The sequence below is a fragment of the Sapajus apella genome, unplaced genomic scaffold, assembly GCF_009761245.1.
Source record: "Sapajus apella isolate SASKATOON/1434 unplaced genomic scaffold, GSC_monkey_1.0 scaffold65, whole genome shotgun sequence".
Taxonomy (NCBI): domain Eukaryota; kingdom Metazoa; phylum Chordata; class Mammalia; order Primates; family Cebidae; genus Sapajus; species Sapajus apella.
The window spans coordinates 11,773,820-11,795,663 of NW_022437005.1; the positions used below are offsets into that span (position 1 = coordinate 11,773,820).

The following is a 21,844-nucleotide window of genomic DNA, read 5'->3' on the forward strand; positions in this document are numbered from 1 at the left end:
AAAAAAAAAAAAAAAAAAAAAAAAAAAAAAAAACCAGACCAAAGAGCCTAGAAAAAGACTCACATAACTAAAGTCAACCAATCTGTGACAATGGAGCAAGGGCAATACAACGGAGCAAAGATTGATCTTTTCCATAAATGGTGCTGTAACAACTGTACATTCACATATGCAAACAAAGGAATGAAGATATGGACCCGATACCTTTCACAAAAATAAAATTCAAAATGGGTCACAGACCTAAATGTAAAAACAGAAAACTACAAAAATCCTAGGAGATAACAGGAAAAAAATTAGGTGAACTTGGTATAATGAAGCCTTTTTAGATACAAAACCACCAAGGTATGATCCATGAAAGAAATATTAATAAGCTAGGCTTCATTAAAATTAAAAACTTCTCTGTGAAAGACAATGTCAAAAGAATGAGAAGATAAGTTACAGACGGGGGAAAAAATATTGACAAAAGTACATCTGATGGGCCAGGCACAGTGGCTCATGCCTGTAATCCCAGCACTTTGGGAGGCCAAGGCGGGCAGATCACAAGGTCAGGAGTTCAAGATCAGCCTGGCCAACATGGTAAAACCCTGTCTCTACTAAAAATACAAAAAAATTAGCCAGACCTACTGGTGTGCACCTGTAATCCCAACTACTCGGGAGACTAAGGCAGGAGAATTGCTTGAACCAGGGAGGCGGAGGTTGCAGTGACCTCAGATCGTGCCACTATACTCCAGCCTGGTTAACAGAGCAAGACTCTCCCCTCCCCACCAAAAAAAAAAAAAAAAAAAAAAAGTGTTCACAGCATATGTAATCAGAGAAAAGCAAATCAAAACAACAAGATCCCACTACATACTATTAGAATGGCGAAAATGCAAAACACTGATAACACTAAATACTAGGAGAATGTGGAAGAACAGTAATTCTCATTCATTTCTAGTGGGAATGCAAACATGGTACAGTCACTTGGGAAGACAGTTTGGCAACTTCTCACAAATCTAAAACATACTCTTACCATATGATCCAGCAATCAGGCTCCTTGGTACTTACTCAAATAAATGGAAAATATATGTCCACAAAAAACAGACATTTACAGCAGCTTTATTAATAACTGCCAAAATTTTGAAACAACCAAGATGTCCTTTGATAGGTGAGTGGATAAACTGGTACATCCAGACAACGGAATATTATTCAGTGCTAAACAGAAATCAGCAACCAAGCCATCAAAAGAACATGGCAGAAACTTAATATTACTTAGTGATGCTTATTACTAAGTGAAAGAAGCTCATCTCAAAGGGCTACATACTATATGATTCTAACTACATGACATTCTGTAAACTGTAAAATTACAGAGATGGCAAAAAGATTAGTGGTAATCCATGGATGGGGTAGGGAGGGATGAACAGGCAGAACACAGATTTTTAGGGCAGTGAAACTATTCTCTATGATACTACAATGGTAAGTAAGTACTAAACATTTGTCAAAATCCCACAAAATGTACAAGAGTGAACACTACTTAATTGCAAACTATAGATTTTGGGTGATGATGTACCACACCCCAAATCCACAGTTTGCATTAACTAGGGTTCACTGTTGATACAACATACCACTGTGGTGCCGGATATGGATGGTGCGGCATACCATGTGTGGAAGGGGCAGGGTGGGAGTGTATGGGAAATTCTGTACTTTCCACTCAGTTTTGCTGCAGACCTAAAACTGCTCTGAAAAATAAAGCTTACTAATTTTTTCTTTTTCTTTTTTTTTTTTTTGAAATGGAGTCTCGCTCTGTTGCCCAGGCTGGAGTGCAGTGGTGATCTCGTCTCACTGCAATCTCCGCCTCCCAGGTTCAAGCTGTTCTCCTGCCTCAGCCTCCTGAGTAGCTGGGACTAAGATGCATGCCACCACGCCCAGTTGATTTTTTTATATTTTGAGTAGAGATGAGGTTTCACCATGTTAGCCAGGATGGTCTCAAACTCCTAACCTCAAGTGATCTAACTGAAAGCGCTGGGATTACAGCCGTGAGCCACCATGCCCAGCCCGAATTTTTTAAAAAGTCGACAACAACAAAATGTTACTCACAGTTGTCAAGTGTCTTTGGACTCCACAAGAAACCTGAAGCACAGGGTAAGAGATGAGGGTGGTGCAAGCATGGCAGTTAGTGTTTAGAGAGACAGATGGAAACAAAAGTAAATATTACATGAAAAAAAGCACAGAACCAGAAAGAGAATACGACCTAATTTTGAAACCTTCACACAGCTTACATATTAGAAGTTTTATATCATTATTTTTACCGGACAGATTTCTTGTAAATAATTAGGTTCTACAAGAGTCTTTTTTTTTTTTTTTTTTTCTTAAAAAAAGAAAAAGAAAGAAAAAAAATGAAGGAGAGGAAGAAAGAGGAAGAGGGAGAGGGAGAGAGAACAGGAGTACTGCTTTATTGCCCAGGCTAGAATGCAGTCTAAAAATGGGTACTATTGAAAACCTCTTTTATGGCAATAATTGTGCTTAATAATGGAGACAGGGAGAAATGAGGGAAGAAAATAACAACAAGCAGCCAACCAATATTTCATTTAAACCTGTGAAATGCTATACAATTATTGAGGAATGATTTACTTCACTTTTAGAGTTAGGTGTGATGTGGTACTGATAAGAGTGTATATTTTGTGTATTTGAAGTGGAGACTTCTATAAATGTTTATTAAGTTTAGTTGTTCTGGATCTGAATTCAAGTCCTAGATATCCTTGTTAATTTTCTGTCTGTTGATCTGTCTAATATTGATGTTAAAGTCTCCCACTATTATTGTGTGGGAGTCTAAGTCTTTTTATAAGTCTTATGTATCTGGGTGCTCCTGTATTGGGTGCATATATATTTAAGATCTTTAGCTCTTCTTGTTGCATTGATCCTTTTACCATTATGTAATGTCCTTCTTTGCCTCTTTTGATCTTTGTTGCTTTAAAGTCTATTTTATCAGAGGCGAGAATTGCAACTCCTGCTTTTTATTTATTTATTTATTTATTTTTGTTCTCCATTTGGTTGGTAAATTTTTCTCCATCCCTTTGCTTTCAGTCTTTGTGTATCCTTGCATGTGAGATGGGTCTGGATGCAGCATATCGATGGGTTTCGGCTGTGTCTTTTGATTGGGGTATTTAGTCGATTTAAATTTAAGATTAATAATAACATATGTGAGTTTAATACTGCCATTTGATGCTAGCTGGTTGTTTTGCCCATTAGTTGATGTAAATTCTTCATTATGTTGATGCTCTTTACTTTTTGGTATATTTTTATAAAGGCTGATATTAGTTGTTCCTTTCTATGTGTAGTGCTTCTTTCAAAAGCTGTTGTAAAGCAGGCCTGGTGGTGATGAAATCTCTGAGTACTTGCTTGTTCACAAAAGATTTTATTTTTCCTTCGCTTGTGAAGCTAGTTTGGCTGGATATGAAATTCTGGGTTGAAAGTTCTTTTCTTTAAGCATGTTCAATATTGGCCCCCACTCTCTTCTGGCTTGTAGGGTTTCTGCTGAGAGTTCTGCTGTGAGTCTGATGCGCTTCCCTTTATGGGTAACCTGACCTTTCTCTCTGGCTGCCCTCAGTATTTTCTCCTTCATTTCAACCCTGGTGAATCTGACGATTATGTGCCTTGGGGTTGGTCTTTTTGAGGAATATCTTTGTGGTGTTCTCTGTATTACCTGGAGTTGAGTATTGTCCTGCCGTGCTAGGTTGGGAAAGTTTTCCTGAATAATATCCTGAAGCGTATTTTCCAGTTTGGATTGATTCTCTTCGTCACATTCAGGTACACCTATCAAACATAGATTAGGTCTTTTCACATAGTCCCATATTTCTTGGAGACTTTGCTCATTCCTTTTTATCCTTTTTTCTCTAATCTTGTCTTTTCGTTTCATTTCATTAAGTTGGTCTTCGACCTCTGATATCCTTTCTTCTGCTTGATCAATTCGGCTGTTAAAATTTGTGCATACTTCACGAAGTTCTCGTGTTGTGTTTTTCAGCTCCATTAATTCATTTATATTCCTCTCTAAATTATCTATTCTCTTCAGCATTTCGTCAAACCTTTTCTCAAAGTTCTTAGTTTCTTTGCATTGGGTTAGAACAAGTTCTTTTAACTCATAGAAGTTTCTTATCATCCACCTTCTGAAGCCTACTTCCGTTAATGGAACACACTCGTTCTCCATCAGGCCATGTTCCATTGCTGATGAGGAACTGTGATCCCCTGTAGAGGGAGGGGCGTTCTGATTTTGGGTATTCTCAGCCTTTTTAGGCTGGTTTCTTCCCTTCGTTATAAATTTATCCATCTGTCGTCTTTGTGATTACCGACTTTCTAATTAGGTTTCTGAGTGGACGTCCAACTTGTTGATTCCCAGCGCCGGAATCTGAGCAACCCACTGCGCTGGCCAAAACAGCGGCTTTAAGATTGATGGTGCTTTTCTGCCCGGGAATCTCTGGTCTGGCTTCCTTCTTGAATCCGTCCTTCGATCAGCTGAATAGGCAACTCTGCCTTCCCGGAGCTCCAAACATCGGCCAAAAGGGGACCCAGGCCCATTTACTCTGCACCAAGAACCGCCATGCCGAGGCGCCGAAACCGTCACGCCGGCCACAAGAGTCGCGCTAGCGACCCGTGGGGCTCCTCTGCTGGGAATCTCCTGGTCCATGAGCAACAAAAATTCGTCTGAAAGTGTGGCATCCTCTCGTTCTCTGTGCTTTCACTGGGAGCTACAATCCTGAGCTGCTAGTGATCAGCCATCTTGGATCTCTCTCTCTCTACAAGAGTCTTATAACCAAGGGACAAGAGTTCGTCATCTGGAAATACTGCCAGAATGTTTCAGCAGGGTACTCCCCAACACCCTTCTCTCTCCTGGACTGCAGCCATTACCTGTCTTTAAAACTGTACCAGGATGTGTGTTTGGGGTATGCCTCTTTCTCTCTCATCCTGTGAATTTTTTTCTCTTTTAATTATGAACTACTACATTCTTTTAATACCTAAGAGTATAAGTTCCCATAATAAAATTTACTTTTTCTATATTCCATTTCAATCAGTGTTGTGGTCAAGGATAAATCTTGGCCAGTTGTGGTGGTTCATGCTTGTAATCCCAGCACCTTATAAATTTCTAGGAATTTGTCCATTTAATCTAACTAATTCAGTAGCATATAGATGCTCACAGTGTATCCTTATGATTCTGTTTACTTCCATAAAGCCAGTAGTAATGTCCTTACTTTCATTACTGATTTTATTTGCATTTTCTCTTCTTTCTTGGTCAGCCTAGCTAAAAGCTTGTCAATTTTCTTTATCTTTTAAACTAACCAACTTTTGGTTTTATTGATTTTTCTCTATTGTTTCTCTACTCTTTATTTCACTAATTCCTGCTCTACTATTTATTAATTTCTTCCTTCTGCTTGTTTTAGGTTTATTCTTTTCCCAGTATCTTTTTTTTTTTTTTTTGAGACAGAGTTTCACTCTTGTTGCCCAGGCTGGAGTGCAATGGCATGATCTTGGCTCACTGCAACCTCCACCTTCTGAGTTCAAGCGATTCTCCTGCCTTAGCCTCCTGAGTAGCTGGGATTACAGGCATGCATGCGCCAGCACGCCTGGCTAATTTTGTATATTAAGTAGACACAAGGTTTCTCCATGTTGGTCGGGCTGGTCTCAAACTCCCAACATCAGGCGATCTGCCCGCCTCGTACTCCCAAAGTGCTGAGATTACAGGCATGAGTCACTTCACCTGGCTTCTTTTCCCAATATCTTAAGGTAGAAGGTTAGCTGAGTGATTTGAGATCTTTTTTTTTTTTTTTTTTGAGACAGAGTTTCGCTCTTGTTACCCAGGCTGGAGTGCAATGGTGCGATCTCGGTTCACTGCAACCTCCGCCTCCTGGGTTCAAGCAATTCTCCTGCCTCAGCCTCCCGAGTAGCTGGTACTACAGGTGTGCGCCACCATGCCCAGCTAATTTTTGTATTTTTAGTAGAGACGGGGTTTCACCATGTTGACCAGGATGGTCTTGATCTCTTGACCTCGTGATCCACCCGCCTCAGCCACCCAAAGTGCTGGGATTATAGGCGTGAGCCACCGCGCCCGGCCGAGATCTTTTTAAAATATAGGTATTTCCCCCTATAAATTTCTAATTACTGCTTTAACTATATTCCATAAGTTTTAGTATATTGTATCTTCATTTTCATTCCTCTCAAAGTATTTCATAATTTCCCTTGTGTTTTTTCTTCTACCTAATGGTTATAAGGAATCTTTTCTCATGAAATTATTGATGTAAGCTGCTAGCACTGACACTGAGAAGTTGGAACTTCTCTACTGGACAGTATCTAAAGCTTCCTTTGATCAACAGTCACCAAAATGATTTTAGTATTCTGAATGGGCTAAAACTTACAATGTGAAAAACATTGCCCTAAAATAATCTCAACATGGGGCACAGCAGAAGTGAGGAAAGACTAATGGGAAACCATATAAGTAAAAGTGGTCCTACAGAACGGAAGAGGAAATCTTATATAACAATGCAAACTTAGATTCCCCCAGGGACCACACAGGAAATATAGCTAAGTAGAACTAGTAATGGTCTCCTCTCAGGTAATATAGAGAGGGCATGGTCCACCTTAAGACATTCATATTCATTAAATAAATAAATGTATATATTAAAAACACAAAAAGCCTGGCCAGACAAGAAAAGAGACTCTGCTGGCTGTATATACCTCATGGGTAGCCAGTTTGGAACTGATATAAGTCCTGTAGGTTGAATCTGATCAACTCTGCATAAACTTCAAAGGACTCATCAGCACAAGAGATCATGTTTGGGATGCCACTACCAAAAACATTCAAACTGCAAACAGGAAAATCATCCAACTGGCACTGCTGCTCTCACTCCACCAGCTAAAAATGCTTTGAGCCCAATGTTAAAAAGCTGGAATCAAGAACTGGTTTTATAGTCTGCTCCAAGCATTAACCTTTATTTTCTTTTTGTGTCCTCATTCTAGTCTATGTTCTTTTTTCCCTTTGCAGATCTCTTACCTCTTAATTTCTAAACTAACACTTCTACTACAGCAATCAACCCAGCTCCTTGTTTGTGAAACTTCTTGTGAAGTTTCAAATGGAGGGTATGTGGGGACTGACCAGAGTGGTATAAATAATACTTCAAAAATGAACACATCTAAGTTGTAAACCAAATATAAATTCCTAAGCCCCTCAACAGACTGAATGGACCCTCTCTTGGGGATCCCAGAGAAACCTGTTAACAGAATCATAGCAAATGCAGAAAGACCTCTTATCTGAACTTCCCTTATCTGACTAGAGCAGAACTTTACCACAGTCAGCTGCCACAAACCTCCTGCTCTGGGAAGATCTCCAGTCAGGCTGGTGATTGACCTTGGGTACCAAAGCATTAAAAAAAAAAAAAAAAAATGCCGGGCGCGGTGGCTCACGCCTGTAATCCCAGCACTTTGGGAGGCCGAGGCGGGTGGATCACGAGGTCAAGAGCTCGAGACCATCCTGGTCAACACGGTGAAACCCCGTCTCTACTAAAGCTACAAAAAATTAGCTGGGCATGGTGGCACGTGCCTGTAATCCCAGCTACTCAGGAGGCTGAGGCAGGAGAATTGCCTGAACCCAGGAGGCGGAGGTTGCGGTGAGCCGAGATCGCGCCATTGCACTCCAGCCTGGGTAACAAGAGCAAAACTCCGCCTCAAAAAAACAACAACAACAACAACAAAAAAAAGTAAGGGCCGGGCGCGGTGGCTCAAGCCTGTAATCCCAGCACTTTGGGAGGCCGAGGCGGGTGGATCACGAGGTCAAGAGATCGAGGCCATCCTGGTCAACATGGTGAAACCCCGTCTCTACTAAAAATACAAAAAAATTAGCTGGGCATCGTGGCGCGTGCCTGTAATCCCAGCGACTCAGGAGGCTGAGGCAGGAGAATTGCCTGAACCCAGCAGGCGGAGGTTGCAGTGAGCCGAGATCGTGCCACTGCACTCCAGCCTGGGTAACATGAGTGAAACTCCGTCTCAAAAAAAAAAAAAAAAAAAAGTAAAAAAGCCTCAACAGAGGCTTCCATCCTACGAATCCAACACACACACGCCCTTATTAATCTGGTATATAAACCTTCACCTCTTCTTTGGAGAGCTACCCCTCTCTTAGAGTAGTGCCATATGCATAATAAACATTTCTTCTGTTAATCTGCCTATTGTCATTTAAGTCACAGTCCCCCTAACAATTTGGATCTAAGTCAGTGGAAGAAAGGTTTTCTTCTCAACAGTAACATTATTGGGTCTGGCTGTCTTTCTTTTCCAATATGATGGATTCCTGTCACCAAAGACTTCATCTTTCCTCTTTGTCTCCAAGACACTTAACCCAATGCCAGGCTCATAGTTTGTGCTTGATGGACCCATAATCAAAGAATTACTGTCCCATGATCCTTAGTGCAAAAAATGATCAGAACCACCATCATCTTCTCTGGGCTCCCACTGTACTTAGAGTTTCACACTTTTTTCTATTTCACAGTGTATGTCTTGTCCCCACTGAAATAACTGCACTGGATGTCACTTTAGTTGACAGTCACTTGGCTGTGTACTGCAATCTCCTGTAACATTTACAAAATACTGATGCTTGGGACTTGCCCTGGAAATTCTAATTTTATTGGCCTCAAGTTGACCCTGGCCCTTAAGCTCTAGACTAGGACTTTTATTATCATTAAAAAAAAAACTGGCTGGTGTCAAAAAAAGCAAAAAACAAAAACTACACACTGTATCTAATACGGTGCTAGACATACACTAAGCAATCACATTTGGTTGTTTTTTATTATTTTATTTTTGAGATGGAGTCTCACTCTATCACCCAGGCTAGAGTGCAGTGGTGCAATCTCGGCTCACTGCGACCTCCGTCACCTGGGTTCAAGTGATTCTCTTGCTTCAGCCTCCCAAGTAGCTAGGACTACAGGTGCATGCTAATTCTTGTCTTTTTTTGCTTTTGTTTTTGTTTTTTGAGACAGAACTGCTGACTTCAGGTGATCCACCACTTTAGCTGCCCAAAGTGCTGGGATTACTGGTATAAGCCACCGCACCTGATGCAACCACATTTGTTTATTAAAGGGATAGGCTAAAATGAAGGAACTACTAATTAAGTACCATCTGTATCTCTCAAGCTCAGGACAGTGTTCTTGAAAAGGGTATTCATTTATTGTACATATCTAACAAAAATATTTCTCAAAATTAAAATTAATTCTAATTAAAATACACAGAGGCCAGGCATGGTAGCTCATGCCTATATAATCCCAGCACTTTGGGAGGCCAAAGCAGAAGAATTACTTGAGGACAGGAGTTCAGGACCAGCCTGGGCAACATAGTGAGACCAGGTTTCTTAATTAAAAAAAAAAAAAAAAAAAAAAAAAATTAGCCAGATGTAGTGGTGCACACGCATAGTCCCAGCTACTCTGAAGGCTAAGGCTGTAGTGAGCTACGATCACATCACTACACTCCAGCCTGGGTGACAGTGTGAGATCCTGTCTCTTTTTTAAAAATAAATAAATAAATATAAAACAGAGCCTTCAAAATTGGTGATTTTAATTAGCAGCTCTATCACCACTATAGTTCTGTATATAATTATGGAGGACACATACAAAGAATCTGTAAATAAAAATTAGCCAGTTTAAAAATTGAATCTCTCACTAAGTAATACCAAAATAATAGCTAAAATAAATCAGAAATCTCATATAACCCTTTTTCCAAATTCTAGAGCTGAGGGCAAGCCTTAGGTGGTTTTTTTTTTTTTCCTGGCAAACATGCCATTTTTCTTTTTTTTTTTTTTTTTGAGACGGAGTTTCACTCATGTTACCCAGGCTGGAGTGCAATGGTGCAATCTCGGCTCACCGCAACCTCCGCCTCCCAGGTTCAAGCAATTCTCCTGCCTCAGCCTCCCAAGTAGCTGGGACTACAGGCATGCGCCACCATGCCCAGCTAATTTTTGTATTTTTGGTAGAGACGGGGTTTCACCATGTTGACCAGGATGGTCTCGATCTCTTGACCTCATGATCCACCCGCCTCAGCCTCCCAAAGTGCTGGGATTACAAGCGTGAGCCACCGCGCCTGGCCACATGCCATTTTTCATGTACCTTTAAAATTAATTTCCAAAGTATGAACAAGTATCTATAAATGAAAGTAAATAACTCAAACAAAAAAATTTCAAGAATAAACAAATTTATAAGCAGAATATGTAAATATTTAAGCAGAACATACAGCATTACTCTCTATTCCAAAAGACAACCCCCTCTATTCCAAAAGACAACCGTCCCAAAACATGTGTTTGAGAATACGGCTTTTTATCCACCACTCGAGGGCACAGATAAAGGCCCCAGAGGGAAAAGCATGGCCAAACCTAGGCCTGACTCATCCGTATTCTGTACAGGCTGGGCTGCTACTGGGTCCACTTTAGAGCACGACTGACAATATTAGTTTCTTACCCCAGCAGGCAGACCCCGTGCTCTTACGGGAGATTGACTGTGATCCTTCCAACTCAGACTCACTGTGATGCATCCAGGAAACAAGCAAGTGCCTCAGATGTAGAGAAATCAAATTTGTCCTGGGCCTAGAGACCACAGCCAGCCTGGGCCAATGGCTGTCTGCAAACCTTGGGACGCACTGGTCACTTCACCTTCCTGGACTTTCCTTCTGTCTCTGAAAAACCAAACTCAACTGAGGCCATGGTTTCTGCTCATCAAAGAATGACTGCTCCATGATCACTAAAGTGCTACCACCTGAACTTCGGTGTCACAAGGTCCTCCCCTGCTGACATTTGGAACAGGCTGGTCTGGATATTGAAGATGGTGGACTATCCTTTGCAATAATCTTTGTATAAACCCGAGGGGAATGGGAATCTGGAGACAAAGGAAGCCAACCTGGAGTGGTGAAACAAAGCCTTTAATCTTTAAGGACAAGGAGGTTCTTCTTTTAAGACCTAAACCAAATTCCTAATTGAATAAACAAATGGGTAGGAATTTCTAGCCTCAATAAATCACTAAGTTGAATGTAGCAGTAGATCATATTTGGCAGTAAAGGAAAAACCAAAAACCAGAGTCTGGCCTAAAGGGCTGTTCCCACCTGTGGTATCCGTTCACAGGTTTAGGGGCAGAAGCTGGACACAGGGTGCACGCTGTCCTGGGAACAGGCAGGCAGGAAGGTCTGGGGAGAACTGGGGACAGGAAGGCAGGGAGGGGCCGCCCCACTGACCTCCAGCTCTGGTGACAAAATACATTCTACATTTTTATGGCCCATAGTTTTTAAACATTCTGGGTTTTCAGCATCAATTGCCACTGTTTGCTATTCATGACTCATAGTCTAAAAGGTTGTACATAAGCCAAGTGTTACAGATGAAAAACTGAGGCTTGTGTACAAGATGCACTGTCCACTGGAACTGGACAAGGCCATCCTTCCTGATAGCCATGATGAGGACACTCTTGGTTCACCATTTACATAACCACAGGATCCTAAATGAAGGGGGAAAGACAGTGACACCAACAGAAATCTGACAAGCCAAACTATTAAGTGCAATAAAATCCTATACAAGATAGAATTGTTATAATTATTTTAATGTTACTTTAGAAAAAAAATTAACTTGTCTGGTTTCCTTAGCTTTCGACTGTCATACCAACCCCAATCACGTCTATCCATTCTCTTATCTGACTTTGCTTTCTCTTTCCTATCTCTTTTTCTTCTCTTTCTATGCTTTCTGAAGAGATACTCAGGTATAATTAAACCACTCTGAACAACAAACACATTATTTCCTAAGAAGTCTGAACTGTCAATGACTTTGTATTTGAATCAGGAGACAGGAAAAGTAAAGGTACAATCACCCTAGGGTCTGCACTCTCAAATAATACAGCACATTCCTGCTAAGCTACAGTGGGATGTTCTGGGCATTACTGGATTCACTGGTGCCACACGGTGCATGTACACACCTGGAGTTTTCCATCCTGACGACCTGCAGGCTGGATGACACTTAATGCAGTCCCTCAAGACAACAAGGGCAATTCCATTCCCTACTATTGCCTGTCAAAGGAAAATATGCAGACAACAAATGAAGATTTTAAAAAACAAACCCTGTCCCCAGTTTTAAGGACAATATAGAAAAAAAAAAAATGAATCTAAAAAGCTTTCTGTTGCCACTTCCCCCTTTTTGTTTTACGCTTACCATTTCCTGCTACGAGTAAAACATTTTCTTTGAGGAAATTTAAAGGGGATTTTTTTGTTGTTGTTTTGTACTTTAATTTTCCATACTGCATTTCATGAACTATAAAGAGCATTTTTAAAGAAAAAAATGTTTCACTGCATGCCACCAAATAAAAGTTGTCATTTATATTTCAGAAGGCTGACTTCCATTTGCAGCCTTTGAGCTGTGAAACTGGGCCAATAATAGAAGGCACTGATGGGCAGACACAGAGTGTCCTTCCCTGAAAGAACGAAAGCCAATCTAACAACCCACGGAGCCCACAAGATCATCTGTATTGATAAAGCCTTTTTCTACTGATGCAGCTCCTGTGCTTGGAGGTGACTAAGAAGGGCATACCCTAAGTGTGCTATGCAGAGCCTTCCCATCAAACAGCATCTGTAAAACTGCAAGGGAAAACACACACCCAGGGTCAGGCCTTCATGATAGCTCCTCTAGATCTCCATTCTCACACGTGAGACTGCTGAGGTTTTGCTTCCCACAAGAGCCATCGGGCTTCTTAGGTTGTCGCGTATCAATAAACACTTGGTACCTGCAAGAGGCTCTTCTATTAGCTCAGCCAGGAGGATGGCCACCTGTCTGCTTCCCGAGGTGGCAGACGGCTTTCCCATGCACTGCTCTTGCACACTTTTTTTTTTTTCCCATTTATTTATTTTATTGCATTTTAGGTTTTGGGGTACATGTGAAGAACATGTAAGATTGTTGCATAGGTACACACGTGGCAGTGTGATTTGCTGCCTTCCCCCCTATCACCAACATCTGGCATCTCTCCCCTTGCTATCTCTCCCCAGCTCCCCACCCCGCACCGTCCCTCCCCTATTTCCCCCCAACTGACCCCAGTGTGTAGTGCTCCCCTCCCTGTGTCCATGTGTTCTCATTGTTCAACACCCGCCTATGAGTCTTGCACACTTTTCTGGTGGGGAGGGGGTCCCTCTGTGGACATCCCTTAGATTGCATAACTCGGAGGTGTGGGCCTGCAGGGTCCTCGCTGAACAGCAGCTGGGTAGGGAGTGTAGCAGAGATGTCAGTGTTCCTGCTGCCAGTTTGACAGTGATCTCCTTTTCCTACTGTCCAGGGTAACTGAACAACCTGCCCTGATTCCTCTGATAGGGAAGACAGTGCTGGGCCCTCAGTCTGAGGACATTAAAAGCCCTGCGGAGCACCAGGAGCACTGTAGCAGAGTGGCAGGTGGAAGGAGTGGTAGAAGGGTCTCTGGAGCCTCTGACTGTGATGGAATCGGCCCTAATGCGCTGCTGTGCATATGAATGAGGCAGGAAGGGAAATGCTTAGTGAGGCGTGTATCTAGAATGAGGACTGGGCAGTGAGCTGCACAATGAGGCTGCACAGTGCAAGCTCCTGGCCAGGAGCTCAAGGCCAGCCTGGGCAATATAACAAGACTCCGCTCTCTACAAATGAACAAAGAAAGACACAATAAACTGAACTAAATAGGTATTCTCAGAGGTTGGGAAAATATAATTAGAAGGCCTGATATTTTCTTCCCAGACCCCAGCAACTCTGTCTGGGGTCAGTGCCCCCACAACCCCGCCAAGGGCCTCTAAAATTGATCCAGGACCCTGTGCCCCATGCTGCCCCTCTCTAGCGCTTGCTCACCCAGCCCTTGACTCTCTAACGCCTTTCAGTCTCTCACAGGGGCCCCAAATCTTCTGCCCTCTCCAGACATAAGCTTCACTGCTATTCTCCAAAGTCCCCTGGCCACCCAGCCTAATCAGGCTCTCTCACCATGTCTGTCAGACTCCTCTTTTCCCTTCAGTCTGCAACAAAACATTTATCTCTACCATCATGGACAGAATCTTTCCCCACAAATAAGTACTACAGCTCTTGCTGATGCTCTATAACCAGTGCCCAGAACTTGGATGCTCAAGAAGTACTGGCAGCTAATGAATGAAGTCTGCAGTTTCTATCATGAACCACTTTCTCATGAAGTAGAAAAACTGGTTCTGTAGGATAACACAAGTTTCTTAAACACAAGTTGGACCATTCAAAATATGTTCAAGGGAAAGTAAGAATTTATAAAAAAATTTTCAAGATTCAAGTGATAGAAATATTACACAACATACATATGAAAGGCAAACACCACACAAATTTCATTCTCATGCCTCAACTTATAGACATCAATAATAATATCATCCAGGCCGGGCGCGGTGGCTCAAGCCTGTAATCCCAGCACTTTGGGAGGCCGAGGCGGGTGGATCACGAGGTCAAGAGATCGAGACCTTCCTGGTCAACATGGTGAAACCCTGTCTCTACTAAAAATACAAAAAACATTAGCTGGGCGTGGTGGCGCATGCCTGTAATCCCAGCTACTCAGGAGGCTGAGGCAGGAGAATTGCCTGAACCCAGGGGGCGGAGGTTGCGGTGAGCCGAGATTGCGCCATTGCACTCCAGCCTGGGTAACATGAGTGAAACTCTGTCTCAAAAAAAAAAAAATAATAATAATAATAATAATAATATCATCCAATGGCCACATGCAGTGGCTCACACCTGTAATCCCAGCACTTTGAGAGAACAAGGCAGCAGGATCGCTTGAGCCCAGGAGTTCGAGACCAGCCTGGACAACACGGCAAAACCCTGCCTCTACAAAAAATACAAAAATTAGCTGGGTGCCATGACACGTGTCTGTAGTTCCAGTTACCCGGGAAGCTGAGGACTGCAATGAGCCAAGACCATGCCACTGCACTCCAGTTTGGGTGACAGAGTGAGACCTTATCTCAGAAATAGTAATAATAATAATAATATCATCTCATGAAGGCAGGAGTGGGGGAAATGGGCATTGAAACGCTCTTGGGTAGGAGGGCAAAACTTCCTCATCTTGTTGGAAGTCACCTTGGCAACAGTTTCAAAATTTTAAATATTCATACTCTCTGACCCATTAAATCCCAAATTATTCTAAATAACTGGGCACTTTTAACAAAGGAATAAAAGTTAGACATAAGAAAGTTGCCAATAACAGCAAAAAGCACTGGGAAGAAGCCAATTGTCCATCAATAGGAAGCTGATTAAATAAACAATAAGCCCATTTAGTACAAGGATGCTGGGTGCACATCACATAGGATCTTTACTGGCAAAGTCAATGATTATTCTTCTAAAATTTCCCTTAAGTCATGATATGCTGCAGGGAGGAGTTTCTTCCTGCTCCCATTCCACCAACTGCTGGTCTATCCCCAAGGGCAAGAGTGAAGTTTGTGAAGGCCTCCTAACATTACTGCCTGTTTTCTAACTGGTCTGCATTTTATCCCTCTTTGCTTCTGTACAAGCAGGCTAGCACCATCGCCTGCACACCTCAGTACGTGTCAAAACACAGTGAGTACCAGGAAGAGGCAACAAAGGCGCAAACTGCATATCCGTAGGCCTTGGGATTGGAGCAGGCAGGAGACCTGTGCAGAGTGCACAGCGTGGCACTCCAAGCTCATGTGGACTTGGTCCCCTTGTCCACACCAGCCACCCCCCCAGAACACCCTTCAGGATCAGAAAGACAGTACTGTGCCACAACAGTTCCAAGGGAGGTCTGAAACAATGGGATAAGCAGGTGCTACATGGTCATTCAAAGCAATGCCCTCTCTATGTGAAGACTTGGATGAAAATCCAGAATATAGTGGTTTTACAGCTTATAAAATAGTATGTAAAAATACAAAATATACAGGTGTATACACAGTGTGAAAAGTTATAACCAAAACCTTAACAACAGTTACTGTTAAATTAATCTGGAATCATTTTAGCATATACGAGATGACAAAACTATTTTGACCCAAACAACTACACATTTACCCTAGCATGTATTAATGATGCTTCCTTTGTAAAAAACAACAAAAAAATTGCATATAACATTTCTATTTCACTGCTTCTTCTATGCATTTTTAAAAATCAGAATAGTAATCCCAGCACTGTGGGAGGCCGAGGCGGGTGGATCACAAGGTCAAGAGATCAAGACCATCCTGGTCAACATGGTGAAACCCCGTCTCTACTAACAATACAAAAAATTAGCTGGGCATGGTGGCGTGTACCTGTAATCCCAGTGACTCAGGAGGCTGGGGCAGGAGAATTGCCTGAACCCAGGAGGCGGAGGTTGCGGTGAGCCGAGATCGCGCCATTGCACTCCAGCCTGGGTAACAAGAGCGAAACTCCATCTCAAAAAAAAAAATAAAAATAAAAATAAAAATCAGAATAACATGTTGTTCTAATCATTGTGGTTAATGACAAAATATCTCATATTATCCTCTGACATATAACTTTTTTGGGAGGGCAAGAGGGGTTAGAGTTTCGCTCTGTCATCCACACTGGAGTACAGTGGTGTGATCTCAGCTAACTGCAACCTCCATCTCCCAGGTTCAAGCGATTCTCGTGCCACAGCCTTCCAAGTAGCTGGGAACTACAGGTGTGCACCACCATGCCTGGCAAGTTTTTGTATTTTTAGTAGAGACAGGGTTTTACCACGTTGTCTAGACTGGTCTCAAACTCCTGGCCTCAAGCAATCCTCTTAGCCTCCCAAAAGTGCTGGGATTACAGGCGTGAGCCACTGTGCCCGGCCAAGAACTTTTTATATTAAGGATGCTAAATCTTTGTCTGAAACTTTATAAATGTACTTTAAAAATATTCTCCTCTCTCATTTGTCTCTATTTTGTTTAGGATTTAAAATTAAGGAACATTTTAAGTTTTTATGTATTTTCACTCTATTCATCTTTTTCTTTATGGTTTCTGGATGTTCTCCTCTGTCCTTGAGACTGGGTGAGTATTCTTCTTTTTCTTTTAGGGCTTTATACTTTATATTCAGTCTCTCTGAAATTTATTTTGGTATACAGTGGGATGTAGGTTTCTAAATTTCTGTATTTCTAAATAGTTACCCAAGCAATTCTTTGTCTCCTAGGCTGGAGTGCAGTGATATGATCTTGGCTCACTGCAAACTCCGCCTCCCAGGCTCAAGCGATTCTCCTGCCTCAGCCTCCTGAGCAGATGGGATTACATGTGTGTGCCACCATGCCCAGCTAATTTTTGTATTTTTAGTAAAGACAGGGTTTTACCATATTGACTCCTGACCTCGTGATCTGCCTGCCTCAGCCTCCCAAAGTCCTGGGATTACAGTTATGAGCCACCAGGTCCAGCCACACGTTACATTTTTATGTTTGAGGCTAAAGATGGTAGATGTAACTGTTTCACATCTTAAAACCCCAATAAAATGACAGCAAAATTTTAGAAGGACATAATTACACAGTGTGGTCAAGAATGAGAGGAGAGACCATGTTAGAAGCCGGAAAACAGAAGGCCAGAAATTAAGGTGACAGGTCCAGAAAAGTCCGAAACCAGTACGGGGGAAGACAAGGCACATGAACCAACAGCACCAGGTACCTGTGGCGGGAGATCAGGTGGAGGTCAGAATCAGAAAGAAAACTGGAAAAACCCTCTGGGGCTTCCATCTTGCCGAACAGAGTGGGGCCACTGCCTGAATCCATCAAGAGACTGAAGATTTATTCTCTGCAGAGGGTAAACCATAGAAGGATTGGACTACGAAAGGTCAGATATACTAAAAGCAGAAGTATGTTAAAGTTTAGAAAGCAGTGTGGAGAACCCCCAACCATCTTCCACAGCTCTCAGAGAGCTGGAAGCTAGAGGCAGGCCATGGTGAGCTTAGCAGCAAAAGATACAGGGCCCGCTGCCCTGCAACCCCACACTATGTGGCCGCTGAACCTCTAGTCCTTGGTCCACACTGAAGCTTGCCACAGAATCCCCATGTTCCCAGACTCACTCACACCCATGTACTCTGACTTCCCTAGATGGGAAGCTGAAGCTGAACGACCCCAGGCAGAACTGCATGAAGTCTATTTGAAAAAGGAACAATACCTTTTCAATGCTGTATGTTCTCATCTAATAACACACTATCTTTCCACTTAAATATCATTTTATGTCTCTTAGTAAAGTTTAATGATTTTCTCAACAAATGTTCTATGGTTTTGTTGTTGTTTTTTGAGGGTCTTCACTCCCTCACCCAGGCTGGAGTGCAGTGGTGCAATCTCAGCTCACTGGGATTACAGGAATGCGCCACCTCACCCGGCTGACATTCTACATGTTTCCTTTTTTTTCCTTTTACCTGCCTCCCTCCAACACCATTCTACATATAATTCTAATGTAATTCTTAAATTTGTATTTTTTTGTTGCTGCTGCTACTGTAAAGTAAGAGTTTATCCTGTTTCATCTTTCTAGCCAGCTATTGGTTATTGGTATACAGTATAAGAAAGCTATCAATTGGTCTATTTATTTTGCATTTGAAAATCTTACGCCTAGGCGCAGTGGCTCATACCTGTAATCCCAGCACCTTGGGTAGCCGAGGCGTGTGGATCACCCAAGGTCAGGAGTTTAAAATCAGCCTGACCAACATGGTAAAAACCCATCTCTACTAAAAATACGAAAAAAAAAAAAAAAAAAAACAATTAGCCAGGAGTGGTGGCACATGCCTGTAATCCCAGCTACTCCTGACGCTAAGGCAGGAGAATGGCTTGAATCTGGGAGGTAAAGGATTGGTGAGCCAAGATTGCCCCATTGCACTGCAGCCTGGGGAACAGAGTGAGACTTCATCTCAAAAAAAAGAAAGAAAAGAAAAAATCTTACTGAACTCCGTGAGTTCTGAGAATTTTTAGTTGATTTTTATTGGAGCTTTCCAAGCAGAAAGTCACTGAAAGCAATGGCAATTTTGACTCCTCCTAGTGCTCGCTTCGGCAACACATATACTAAAATTGGAACGATACAGGGAAGATTAGCAGGGCTCCTGCACAAGAATGGCATGCAAATTCGTGAAGCGTTCCATATTTTTAAAAAATAATTTTTTTAATTAAAAAAAAAAGAAATTTTATATAAAAAAATTTTGACTCCTTTTTGTATGATTATCTTAACTATTTCTCATCTCATAATGTCTAGAACATTCAGAGTATTTTATAGTAGATGTGAGAACATATATAAAGTCCTGTTTCTTTATTTGAATTTCCATTCATTTAACAAATATTTATCAAATATTCACTAGGTGCCAGGCAGTAAATAAAATGACATTTTACTTTTCATTATAATAATGGTTGATGAGATAGAAGTCTTTAATCAAGATTTAATTTTAAGGCCAGGTGTGGTGGCTCATACCTGCAATCTCAGCACTTTGGGAGGCTGAAGCAGGTAGATTATCTGATGTCAAGTGTTGGAGACCAGCCTGACCAAGATAGTAAAACCCTGTCTCCACTAAAATACAAAATTAGCTGGGCATGGTGGCGCATGCCTGTAATTCCAGATACTTGGGAGGCTGAGGTAGCAGAATCACTTGAACCCAGGAGGCGGACAGTCAAGATCACACCACTGCACTCTAGCCTGGGCAACAAGGGCAAAACTCCATCTAAAAAAAAAAAATTAATTTTAAATGCAATAGGTGGCCAATTTGTCAATGAATCATAATATGAAGACACACACACAAAAGGCCTTTAAATAAATGAACATAAGTCTCTGCATTATCATCTGGTTGAGAATCTCTAAGCCCTAGGGCTCCCTGTGCTGAGAATGCAGCAGGAAAACCTCCTCCTCCCTACTGTATCCCACAGGCCTGGTCATCAGGACAGATCACATGCCCCAGGACCTGCCTTCCTGCCTTCTAGCCTTCTGGGTCAAGGACACACTGAGGCTCTACTAAACTAGCTCTCAAAATCATTCCCCTTCCCTTTTTATTTAAACAAAACAAAAACTCATGATAAGGTAATATTCTAGAAATTTATCTTCAGATGACAAACGTGTCTTAGTCCATTTTCGTGTTGCTATATTAGAAATACCTGAGGCTGGGCCGGGCGCGGTGGCTCACGCCTGTAATCCTAGCACTTTGGGCGGCCGAGGTGGGTGGATCACCTGAGGTCAGGAGTTCAAGACCAGCCTGGCCATCATGGTGAAACCCCATCTTTAAAAAAAAAAAAAGAAAAGAAATACCTGAGGCTGGATAATTTATAAAGAAAAAGGGTTTATTTTGTCTCACAGTTCTGCAGGCTGGGACAAGAAGCATGGTGCCAACATCCGTATCTGGTGATGGCCTCAGGCTGCTTCCACTCAGGGTGGAAGGCAGGGGAGCAGGTAGGCAGAGATCAGAAGGGGCAGGAGGGAAGGTGCCAGGCTCTTTTTACAGGAACTCAAGAGTCAGAACTCATCCATTCCCTTAAGAGGAGCACTAAATGGGAGGCCGAGGCGGGTGGATCACGAGGTCAAGAGATCGAGACCATCCTGGTCAACATGGTGAAACCCCGTCTCTATTAAAAATACAAAAAATTAGCTGGGCATGGTGGTGCGTGCCTGTAATCCCAGCTACTCAGGAAGCTGAGGCAGGAGAATTGCCTGAACCCAGGAGGCGGAGGTTGCGGTGAGCCGAGATCGCGCCATTGCCCTGGGTAACATGAGTGAAACTCCGTCTCAAAAAAAAAAAAAAAAAAAAAAAAAAAAAAGAGGAGCACTAAACATTCATAAGGAATCTGTCCCCCCCCACCCAGACCCAGACACCTCCAACCTCCGGCCAGGCCACACCTCCAACATGAGGATCAAATTTCAACATGAGACTTGGCAGGCCCAACAAACCATATCTGAACCATAGCTAAAGGGTTACAGAGCTATTTTGTGGTATTTCCTGTTCCCAAAACATATGGCACTAAATTGACACACAGAAATGCAAATTAAACCATGAGATTCCATTTTCACCTATATTATTGGTGAAGAAGAATATAAGAATACTGACAACATAAAAACGGTAACTGGGCAAACACTCTCACACTGCCAATGGAAGCTGCTCTCTGACTCTCTGAAGAACTGAACACAGATTAGGGGCCCAGGACCTGAGGTGGAGATGGCTAGGAGACCATCAAAGCCTCATACTGTGCCTTCTCTACTGAGTGTAGAGATGGGGATGGGAATGGCTGCCCAACTGGGGGCTACATTTCCAAGCCTGCAGTGGAGGCAGGAGGAGCCAACTAAGTAGTTCTCACAAATGCAACGTAAGGCCTCATGTGGCTGGCTGCTGGTAGTGACTTGGTATAGCAGCAAGTGTTATCCTAATTAATGCAAGATTATAATCTACGTGCTTATTTTTGTTTCTAGCTAAAATAGCTTTAAATAAAAAAAAGAACATATGTTTACACAGTTCAAAAAATAAAACGTAAAGTCTCACTGCCAACTTGGAACCATGTACCCTGTCCCCATCATGCCCACAGATAAGCATTTTTATTTGCTGTTTATCCTTCCAGTGTTTCCTTTCACGAATACATGTACATGTTCTCATTCCTTTTTCTCATAAAAAGGTAGTGAACTGTTTAACACCTTGATTTTTTTTTTCTCTATCAACAAGACATCCCACTTTGGAGGCCAAGGCGGGCAGATCACCTGAGGATGGGAGTTCAAGACCAGCCTGACCAACATGGTGAAACCCTGTCTTTAAAAATAAAAATAAATAATAAAGAAAGAAAGAAAGCAAAAATAGAAACAAGACCCACAAAATTTCTCCACATCAATGCTTGCCTTTTTTGCAGCTCCCAATCAGATCAGCATAACATAGGTTATTAAGCCAGTCTCCCACTGCTGGACAATCAGGAAGTTTTCAGCAATGAGTGCCAAAAT

General features: G+C 42.2%; 1 protein-coding gene and 1 non-coding gene across 5 annotated transcripts in view; one reads left to right on the forward strand and one right to left on the reverse strand.

The window, feature by feature from the left end:
- Positions 1-21,844, reverse strand: part of ABHD12 (abhydrolase domain containing 12, lysophospholipase) — an 88,627-nt gene that overhangs the window by 40,834 nt on the left and 25,949 nt on the right. The window lies entirely within an intron of this gene.
- LOC116530242 lies at positions 18,928-19,034 on the forward strand. Its single transcript, XR_004259896.1, has one exon. It is a non-coding gene; the product is annotated as a U6 spliceosomal RNA (small nuclear RNA).